Genomic DNA, 10,053 nt, shown 5'->3' with positions numbered 1-10,053 from the left:
CTAACAACATACACCATTGTGAACATACATTATATAAGCATTTATTTTCACACCAAAATTTATCACATTTCCATCTGTTTTTTGCTATATAACCGCATCTGGCTGTAGTACCGGTCCGAACAGGTGGTTCATTAACCGATTCACTCCTGTTGTCACTTGCGCTATATACCCATGTCCCAAAAGGTTGATGCACAATATTAAAAAATAATATGGGCAAAATATAGCCAGAAGGCTTACCATTAAACATACATATTGTTTTAATTCTTCACCATTTCCTAGAAGTGAATATGTGAACCATATCATGTGTCACAATTAGGAACTATAGTGGACCATAATCAATGAACTCTCACCCGGAAGTGATCCCTACTGGGAAAGCTGCTCCGTCTCTTGACATGGACCCAGCCTTGATGTCCGCAAATGTCTTGAGACAGGAATTAGATAAGCTGGCACTACTCATTCAAGGGTATTTTCTCATACAATGTGACTCAAATAAAAATGCAATGATATGACAAACGACATCCAACAACAACATAATCATCACATACGGTATTTACATCACAAATATGTCTCTCATTTACGACCGATTTCAAATGAGCAGAATTTGAACTGCACCCCTTGATTGCAGATTACTGAGCCCAAAGCAAATTCTCATTGTTGTTGTGGGGATTTGTCAGGTATTATTATTGGTTTCTATAACTAGTTTGTTCAGTTCAAACTATTAATTAATGTTGTTATTTTATTTATTTCTGACTATCAGAGGCTCCATTTCAGAAGAAAGCCCGTTTTGGTGGATGCATGGATTGCGTGTGATCCAACACTCGGTGGTAGATTTTCATGTCTCGTATTTTGGCTTCAAAATGTAAACTTCTATCACTTTCACAGACATGTTTTCCAAAAACACGTTAGAGTTAATTGTTGCTTAAGACGATGACTTCAAACCAGAATTTACAAGTAGCTAAAGATTAGAATACTCTACAGTTGTGAACTCAGAACACACCAGTCATGAACACGAGATTCACGGGATGATAGGAAGCAGCATTAACATTGTACAGTATATGGAGCGAATTTCCCACATTTGTTATTGCGCAGTTTCTGGAGGGGATTTCCTTTAAATCATGCTTTAAAGGGGATCATGCTTTAAAGTCATCATTAGTAAGCCAATCAAGTAGGCATGTTTGGCATCTTTGAGTCCCACAAATTGCTTATTAACGCGCAATGTGGGTTCAGATCTAGATGCAGCAGGGTTGATAATTTTGTTAGATTCGAACCGTTTTGTAGGGAAGCTTTCATCCATAACTAGCATTTGGTATCAGTCTGTTTTTTATCTAGAGAAAATTTATGATGCTACGTGGAATATGGCATTTGGAAAGACCTCCATGGTATGGGCCTAAGAGGTTGTATGCCTCATTTTATTTCAAATTTCTTAAAGCTAGGTCTCTGGAGGTACGAGTGGGATCCACTTTCTCAGATACCCAGTCACAAGAGATGAGTGTACTTCAAGGTAGCATCCTTTCAGTTACCATATTTTCTATGAAAATAAACAGCATCTCCCAATGTATGTTGTATATTGACGAGTTTGAGATTTGCCACAGATCGTCCAGTATGATTATCATCGAAGTCTTTGTCTTAGTGCTTTTAGAACATCACCTGTGGAGAGCTTGTAGGTTGATGCACAAGGACCTAGTTTGGGTGCTAGACATGCAAAGCGTTCTCTGCTTGTATGCCACTAAGATTAAATCATTACCAAAACATCCTACACATCAAACAGTATTTGATAACAAATATATGAAGTTGTTTGCTATTTGTACATTTGGTCTTCGCATTCAGCGTTTTTTGTAGATTTCCAACATTAATTTAACGGATACTTTTGAAACTCCTTCATATTTTGTTTTACCACCTTGGTGTACTTTACCACCTAACATTGTGTTTGATCAACGCATCTGAAGAAAGATCGTACAGATGCTCTTGTATATAAACAATTTTTCATGGAAATTCAAGACAGGTACCGTTATTACATTCCTGTTTATAAATACAGACTGGTCACGGGATGGGAATTCTGTGGCTTGTGCTACAGTTTTTCCCATCAGACACAATACTTTCCATGAGACTGCCTGACTCGGCATTGATCTTTAGTGCTGAAGTTTGGGCAGTCATTAAAGTCTTAGAAGAAATCAAAGATTCGATTGCATCCAAATTTATTATTTTTACTGACTCACTTTCGTGTCTCCAAGCTTTACACACGATGAAGCTGGACCATCCCTTAATTCGGATGGTGATACGATAGTGCGTCTTTTTATCTATTCCCATGTTGGCATCAGGGATAATAAAAAGCCAGATTCAGCTGCCAAGTCTACTTTGGATTTCCCTCATGCCGATTTTAAATATAGTATCAACCAATTTATCTTTTCGACTTGACAACATTATTAGGACGGTGCGGTTGCAAACAAGCTTCATGCCATCAAGCCGGTCTTTGGAGAGTGACAGTCCTCCTATAGGCAGTGCAGGACGGCCATACTTACTTGACCCATTCATTTATCTTGAAGAAAGATCCTCCACCTGTGTGTGAACTGTCAAGTGTATTCTGACGGTACGCCACATTTTGGTGATGTGTAAGTATCTAACAGATACTAGAAAAGATATATTTGGACAAAGAACTGTGATGGAATCATTTCGATTCCATCCAGCACTTTTATTACAATTTCTTTGAGATACCGACTTTTACTCTAAATTTTAATTTGATCTGTCTGTGATATTTGTATTTTTGCACAGTTCCTTACACTGTTTTTATTTGGCTCATGAATTTTTATATTGATGTTAATATCACTTTATTTGTATTTACCATAGTTTGACACACAATAGCCGATGTATTTTTCGTGCTGGGATGTTGTTAAACATTCATTCATTCATTCGTGATTTTAAATATCATATTAACCAATATATCTTTTCGACTTGACAAGGTGATTGGGACGGTGTGGTCGTGAACAAGCTTCATTCTGTCAAGCCAGTCCTGGGAGAGTGGCAGTCATCCTACAGGCGGTGCAGGAAGGATGAAGTAGCCTTGTGCCGTGACGGTATCGGACATACGCATTTCACGCATTCATTTATTTTAAATGCGCGGTCGGTCTAGGATTCCAGCCAGTGCACCACGACTGGTATATCAAAGGCCGTGGTATGTACTACCCCCCCCCCCCCCCCCCCTGCGCGTGATGTAACCTCATTGTGGTGCAGGGGTGTAACATTCTCTTTGAGAATGGCCAATACAGCACACAGTTGAAGTTTTGAGTATAAGTCAGTATCTATCCGTGATATTTGTGTTTTTGCACAGTTCTTTACACTGTGTTTTTGTTTAAATCTTGAATTTTTATATTGATATTGATCATCACTTTATTTGTTTGCATTACCATAGTTTGACACCCAATAGTCGATGTATTTTTCGTGCTGGGGTGTCCTTAAACATTCATTCATTCATAAAAGATCCCTTGTTATTAATCGAAAAAAAGAGTAGTCCATGAAGTGGCGACAGCGGGTTTCCTCATTTATTATCTGTGTGGTCTATAACCATATGCTTGACGCCATATAATCGTAAATAAAATGTGTTGAGTGCGTCGTTAAATAAAGCATAAATTTCTTTCGTTCTCTCATTTATTTTAAAGGTCCCTCCTCCTCAGTGTGAACATTGTCAGTGTACACGGACTGTGCGTCACATTTTGGTGTAGTGTTAAAGCCGCACACCCTAGTTCCATCCAGCGAAAATAAATTATAATATGGTTAATCTACAAACCTGTAACACACTTAGATCATGTTTTTATCAAATGGAGTGAAAAAGCAGGTTTTATATCGATAAATACCATGGGAATCCCCATGTCCCAATTGCTTGAAATCATTTTGAAAGTTTGTATTTAGACCGGGAGCCAGGTGAGATTTAATTGTTGCGAGAGTTCCAAAAGGTTTGAGGTGGTTGAGGTGTAGAGGGACCCCAACTGACTACAGAAACCCAATACTTAAGAAAGACTCTAATTAGTGCTAATTAGGGATTTAATTGTTGTGAAAGTTCCATCGTTGGAACCAAATGTAAAATGTAGAGCATGCTCGCCCGATCCAGAATTACCAATTTAAGAAAAAAATATTGCGGGAAAGTGCACTTAAGAAGAGGTCAAATGCTAATTAGTGCTAATTAGGGATTTAATTGTTGTGAAAGTTCCATCCAAAATTCCTTTGCTATTTGGGAGAGGACATGTCACTGAGCCCAAATCCATTGCATAAGAAAAAATATTTTGCGGGAAAGGTTACTTAAGAAAGACTAATTAGTGCTAATGTTGCACACCCAGAAAATGGGCGTGGCTGAAATATATAAAAACAAGTTAAGGTCTCACTACACAGATGTCATCTAAGGGACCGTAACAAAAGTATATTGAAGCCAGAGAGACTAAGTCACTTAGTCTTGATTCTGACCCCCACCCCCCTCAAAAAGACTAAATGGGCAGTTGACTTTGGCTTCATCCAAATTGACGTTACACAACAAGGTTTGGAAAAGACCAAAGGAAGACAGTAGTAATATAAAAGATACAAACAGTATTTATTCATGAATGCACATAGTGAAACAATGTTTTTAAACAGTGATATGAGGCCAACCAAGGCACTCTGAAAGGCTTTTTAACTATTAAACTATACATCCAATGACAATATGCCCTTTGGTATCTTTCATCAGACGCCAATGACATAAGCTCCAAGTTGGCCTATTTCTCAAGTCATATTTTCCAGCAATTTAAGATAATTTATGCTTCTTTTCTCTTCTTTTTTGCTGTTGCAATTGCCGTTTTTCGGCTCTATTCCAGCGCTTGATGTGCAAGGTAGAGATTTTTTAAACAACTTGTATTGTTGTTAATATCTTGATGCAGAGATGAGTTGTTCCTGTCAAGTCTCTTTTTGTTAATTAGAAGTTACAATATATCGTGAAAGGTTTTAATGCGGTTTATTGGTAGAAAATATCACACCCACCCGCGACACGACGCCACACGCAAATTTCGATAAGTGACTCTTATTAAAGAAAATCATCCTAAACACGCTCAAGATGTATAACAACAATTGTTTGTTTGTTTTTTGTTTTGTTTGTTTCATTACTTTATTATTTATTAGTGTTACACATGATTGCCAAACCACGTGTCATACTAAGAGAGCCAACTCTTTACGATCGTTACAACGGCAAGACCTGTGTGGTACCAACATGGCCGTTATAACGAGAGTTGACTGTAATACATACCTAGCCACCTTGATATCCTGGTTTGCATGGGCAGTAGGTCGACAATAAATACCTTGGCCAGTGTTTTGAAGCCTTTTGGGTTGTGTTTGTATGATGATTTTCAAGTTCAAAGCAAATGAAGCCAAAAGTGATAAAATGACTAAATGGAGATGTTGAAATCGTAAACCCCCTCCCCCCCAGACTAAGTGACTTAGTCTCTCTGGCTTCAATATACTTTGTTACGGTCCCTAACAACATACCCCATTGCGAACATACATTATATAAGCATTTATTTTCACTCCAAAATTGAGAACATTTCCATCTCAGTTTTTTGCTATATGACCGCATCTGCCTGTAGTACCAGTCCGAACAGGTGGTTCATTAACCGATTCACTCCGGCTGTCACTTGTGCTATATACCCATGTCCCAAAAGGTCGATGCACAATATTACAAAATAACATGGGCAAAATACAGCCAGAAGGCTTACCATTAAACATACATATTGTTTTAATTCTTCACCATTTCCTAGAAGTGAATATATGAACCATAACATGTGTCACAATTAGGAACTATAGTGGACCGTCATCAATGAACTCTCACCCGGAAGTGATCTGTGTAGTGAGACCTCAAGTTGTTGAATGCATTTCGTAATCTGTTCGCCACATGAAAACGATAATTTTTATCTTATGGGCGCATCCATTTTGTATCCCATAATACTACTCACAACAATGGCGCCCTTTCGGTCATTTCCGTGAAATATGGTCTTATTACACAGATGTCATCTGCCATTGAAACCCATGTTAAACTGCCCAACTTCAGGCGAAGATTGCCCATAGAACGGGTTCTCGTTGGCACTAACAACATACACCATTGCGAACATACATTATATTAGCATTTATTTTCACTCCAAAATTGAGAACATTTCCGTCTCGGTTTTTTGCTATATGACCGCATCTGGCTGTAGTACCGGTCCGAACAGGTGGTTCATTAACCGATTCACTCCGGCTGTCATTTGTGCTATATACCCATGTCCCAAAAGGTCGATGCACAATATTACAAAATAACATGGGCAAAATACAGCCAGAAGGCTTACCATTAAACATACATATTGTTTTAATTCTTCACCATTTCCTAGAAGTGAATATGTGAACCATAACATGTGTCACAATTAGGAACTATAGTGGACCGTGATCAATGAACTCTCACCCGTAAGTGATCTGTGTAGTGAGACCTTAAATTCTAGTGACTGATTTTGTCAAACTTGGTTTGAAGTCAGTTTGATAATTTGGATCATTTACACCATGAAAAGCTATACTAGAGCCGTGTAACTTATGAACTCTAACCAATACACCAAAAGATAGATGCACCATACCATCCAATAAAACTTCATATCACATTGTTACTCCTTGGTCATCCACACAATAGATGACCATCAAACAAGCAGTCACTATATGGTAATGTATGACCTTGTTGGTAGTTCTGATATGGGGAACATACAAAGAAGCTAATTATCTAGTTAGTTCATTAAAAATACTAGTTTCCATCAATTGTTGCTATGGGCAACAATTGTTTCATAATGAAGTGTTGAAATCCTGTTTTTTTCTCTATATTTCAGCATGAAGATCCACATATTATTAATGGCAGATACAAATTCTACTTTCACAGTAGAATACTATGTTATATATTCACAATACCATCAAAACTGTTTGTCACTATGACTGTACATTCAAAAAAAATCATTATGCACAAAATCATAGAAATTAGGGTGAATTTGGATATTGACCTTGTGACCTTGAATTTTGACCTTTTACAATGAGAAACTCAGTGTTAGACACTCAGATCAATTTATTTATTACATGTAGGAACACTATAATATACATTTTGACACACACACCTCTAAAAAATAAAAATAAAATAAAAATAAAAATAATAAAATTAAATAAAATTGTCATGTTTGCAATATTTACCCAAATAGGGCCCCCATTCACTTGGCTGAAATCCACATGGATGTAATTACCTTTTATAAGGATGCTACACTAGTACATTTTCATTTTGGCTTGCTAAACTTATATATTTTGGGATAAACAGTAATTTCATGTTTTACATTATGGTCTCATTACACAGATGTCATCTGCCATTGAAACCCACGTTAAACTGCCCAACTTCAGGCGAAGATTGCCCATAGAACGGGTTCTCGTTGGCACTAACAACATACACCATTGCGAACATACATTATATTAGCATTTATTTTCACTCCAAAATTGAGAACATTTCCGTCTCGGTTTTTTGCTATATGACCGCATCTGGCTGTAGTACCGGTCCGAACAGGTGGTTCATTAACCGATTCACTCAGGCTGTCACTTGTGCTATATACCCATGTCCCAAAAGGTCGATGCACAATATTACAAAATAACATGGGCAAAATACAGCCAGAAGGCTTACCATTAAACATACATATTGTTTTAATTCTTCACCATTTCCTAGAAGTGAATATGTGAACCATAACATGTGTCACAATTAGGAACTATAGTGGACCGTCATCAATGAACTCTCACCCGTAAGTGATCTGTGTAGTGAGACCTATATTTGCGAAAATTGCCGGCAATATCTCGGTTATATCCGTAAACGGTGTTAGGGAAGGTGGTCGAGACCGACTTTGGGGTATCCACGCGCATAACACAGTTGTTGTCGTCACTGACAAATTGAACTCCGCCAGATCTGTGATCAATACAAAGTACCGTAACTGCCTTGAACATTTTTGACCTCAGATATGGGCACTTGATCAGATGATTGCGAACGTGCAGGTGCGTTACTCGCGTAGTTGACTCGAAGTCAGCCAGTGATTATTTCAATCGCAACTTCTCGTCGAATTCCGTAGGCTAATTTATATTATACCAACAGATCTTATCGAGTTAAAAAAAGTTGATAACTTGCTTAATACAAAACACAAATATTCGTACGTTTTTGTAATAGGCCTATTATAGATTTCTGTAAGGCGTTTACGTTGGGTGAAATTTTCAAATTTGATCAAGAATCAGTAATAAACGCAGTTGTATAACGTTCCGGTACTGTTAATAAATAAATATAGGTATTGCCGAATAATTCCGATTTACCTTATTTTTGGTGCATGCAGAATTTTAATGGTGCATGTAACTGTTTTTTTCAGCATGCACCTGGTGCATGTAGATTTTTTTTTTTTCATTTCTAGCCCTGAATCTTCGCTTGAAGTTGGGCAGTTTAACATGGATTTCAATGGCAGATGAAATCTGTGTAGTGAGACCATAATGTAAAACATGAAATTACTGTTTATTCCAAAATATATAAGTTTTGCAAGCCAAAATGAAAATGTACTAGTGTAGCATCCTTATAAAAGGTAATTACATCGATGTGGATTTGAGCCAAGCGTATGGGGGCCCTATTTGGGTAAATATAGCAAACGTCAATTTTATTTATTTTTATTTTTTTTATTTTTATTTTATTTTATTTTTTTCGGGGTGTGTGTGTCAAAATGTATATTATAGTGTTCTTACATGTAACAAATAAATTGATATGAGTGTCTAACACTGAGTTTCTCATTGTAAAAGGTCAAAATTCAAGGTCACAATGTCAATATCCAAATTCACCCTAATTTCTGTGATTTTGTGCATAATGAATTGTTTCGAATGTACAGTCATAGTGACAGTCAGTTTTGATGGTATTGTGAATATATAACATAGTATTCTACTATGAAAGTAGAATTTGTATCTGCCATTAATAATATGTGGATCTTCATGCTGAAATATAGAGAGAAAAAACAGGATTTCAACACTTCATTATGAAACAATTGTTGCCCATAGCAACAATTGATAGAAACTAATATTTTTAAGGAACTAACTAGATAATTAGCTTCTTTGTATGTTCCCCATATCAGAACTACCAACAAGGTCATACATTACCATATAGTGGCTGCTTGTTTGATGGCCATCTATTGTGTGGATGACCAAGGAGTAACAATGTCATATGAAGTTTTATTGGATGGTATGGTGCATCTATCTTTTGGTGTATTGGTTAGAGTTCATAACTTACACGGCTCTAGTATAGCTTTTCATGGTGTAAATGACCCAAATTATCAAACTGACTTCAAACCAAGTTTGACAAAATCAGTCACTAGACTTTAATTAAGGTCTCACTACACAGATCACTTCCGGGTGAGAGTTCATTGATGACGGTCCACTATAGTTCCTAATTGTGACACATGTTATGATTCACATATTCACTTCTAGGAAATGGTGAAGAATTAAAACAATATGTATGTTTAATGGTAAGCCTTCTGGCTGTATTTTGCTCATGTTATTTTGTAATATTGTGCATCGACCTTTTGGGACATGGGTATATAGCACAAGTGACAGCCGGAGTGAATCGGTTAATGAACCACCTGTTCGGACTGGTACTACAGCCAGATGCGGTCGTATGGCAAAAAACTGAGACGGAAATGTTCTCAATTTTGGAGTGAAAATAAATGCTAATATAATGTATGTTCGCAATGGTGTATGTTGTTAGTGCCAACGAGAACCCGTTCTATGGGCATTCTTCACTTGAAGTTGGGCAGTTTAACATGGGTTTCAATGGCAGATGACATCTGTGTAGTGAGACCTGAGTCTGAATCTGGTAGACAACATGATACTAGTATATGCAATACACAGTACTTGAAAAATATTAGCATGAACCGCGTGCACCCAGTTTTAAAAGTTACATGCACATGCAAAAATCAGCATGCACCGGTGCATGTACTAACACTGCATTTCGAGCCCTGAGATTTCCCATAGAACGGGTTC

Source organism: Gigantopelta aegis, chromosome 3 (genome assembly GCF_016097555.1).
Source record: "Gigantopelta aegis isolate Gae_Host chromosome 3, Gae_host_genome, whole genome shotgun sequence".
Lineage (NCBI taxonomy): Eukaryota > Metazoa > Mollusca > Gastropoda > Neomphalida > Peltospiridae > Gigantopelta > Gigantopelta aegis.
Note: the sequence above shows the minus strand (reverse complement) of the source record.